A 1,885-nucleotide genomic window follows, 5' to 3' on the forward strand; every position below is an offset into this window, starting at 1 on the left:
AAAAAAAAAAAAAAAAAGAAGAAGTTACAGGGTGTCTGGATCATGCAAGGCCTCAGAAGCCACTGTGGAGACTTTTACTCTGAGTGACTTGGGGGGCCATGGGAAGGTTTTGAGAAGAGGAGGGCTATGCTGTGACTCACATGTGATCAGTCTGCCTCTGGGAGGAATAAAGTGTTGAGGGGAAAAGGAAAGAACCAGTAGGAACAGAGAGGTGATTGTAGTGATGCAGGGGAGAGATGAGATCCACTCGGACCCGGCTGGTAGGAGTGGGAGGGGACGAAATGGTTAGATTGGAGAATATATTTTGCTGATAGCTCAGACATGAGGTATAAGAGGAGAGATGTCAAAGATGACTCCAGGGCTTCTGGCCAGAGCAGCTGGAAGAATGGCCTGTCTGGGCAGGGGGTAGGGAAATATCAGGATTTCAGTTTGGAACCTCCTAAGTTCAAAATATCTCCTAGCAATCCCAGAGGAGACTCCAAGTAGTCAGTTGGATAGATGAGGCTAGAGTTCAAAAGATGCCACGCTGGAGATGCAAATGCGTCTGTGCATATTTAAAGCCACAAGATCATCAGGGACTAAGTGTAGACAAAGAGAATTTCAGCTCCATTTCCTCACACGTGTCATGAAGGCAAAACAGCTGCATTCTTATTTCAAATCTAGGGACAGATCTGGCAGTAAGGTAGGGAGATAATGAAAAAGCACTGAGTTTATGATTCGTAAAGCTAGTCTTGTGGATTGGACTCTTGCATCTAAGAGCAAGTCCCTTCAACTCTCTGAGTCTCAGTTTTTTAATCGGTAAAAATGGACATAGAGTAACAACTGTCCTGCCCACCTCACACATGAGTGGAAAGCTTGAATGCGATTGTGGATGGTAAAATGTTTTATAAACTGAAAAGCACCATCCAGAAGTACAGAATATCACATTACCCAAGATGCCCAGGCTACAGAGTGAGCACCCACATTTGCCTGTGGGACTCTTTCTTTGGGCCACTTGAGGCAGCACCCTTCTCCCAAAGCCTGGTCCTTCAGTCCCTGCAAGGTCTTAGGTGGCCTGTATTCTGGCCAAAGGACTTGAAATGTGCCTAAGGATTCCCATGGGGTTAATCAGGGAGAATGTGGCCCATCAGCTCTCTGTTCTCACCTGCGGCTTTCTGCTTTCCCATTATCTGGAAACAGCACTTAAGGGCATCTATGATGGGAAAACAACTCACCACCAAACCAGAGGACCTGCATTGGGGAAAATGAGGGCCAATGCAAGTGGAAAGGAAGGAAATGCCATTTACCTCATTTATAAATGAGAACCCTGTGGCTCAGAGAGCTGAAGTTACTTGCTTGTGGTCATGAGGCAGTTAAGTGGCAAAGCCTTAAAATTTGCTTGACAGTTTCTAGATAAAGTTCTTGCAACTTTTGCTCACAGGGGATACTTTATGCCCTTTAATTTGGGCAACAGCTGGCCATGTATCTGTGAGCATTTGCCAGAAAATACATGTGAATCACCAGGATGCTTATTTGCTAGCAATAAATAGTAGAGATTTACGGTCTTTAAAAAAAACATTAAGTCTACACACCAGAGTTTCATCTTCTTTCCTGGATGTTGGGTGGGGAACAGGTTGGGGTGAGGGTGAGGGGCAGCATGGCTACCCAACCCACAGAATGAAGCTTTGGAGATGGGACGCTGCCTATCTCTCAACCAGAGACCAACAGAAATAACTGCCTTCAGTGCTGAGATGTCATACTGAGATTTCAGATGAAAGACCAGGCCAGGAAGTGGCTTCTGAAGCAATAGAAAGTCTATAAAGACAGCTTGCAGCCTTTCCTGTGTGTGTGCGCGCGCGCGTGTGTGTGTGTGTGTGTGTGTGTGTATATATATATATATATATAT

This window comes from Hylobates moloch, unplaced genomic scaffold (assembly GCF_009828535.3).
Source record: "Hylobates moloch isolate HMO894 unplaced genomic scaffold, HMol_V3 SCAFFOLD_7, whole genome shotgun sequence".
Classification (NCBI taxonomy): domain Eukaryota; kingdom Metazoa; phylum Chordata; class Mammalia; order Primates; family Hylobatidae; genus Hylobates; species Hylobates moloch.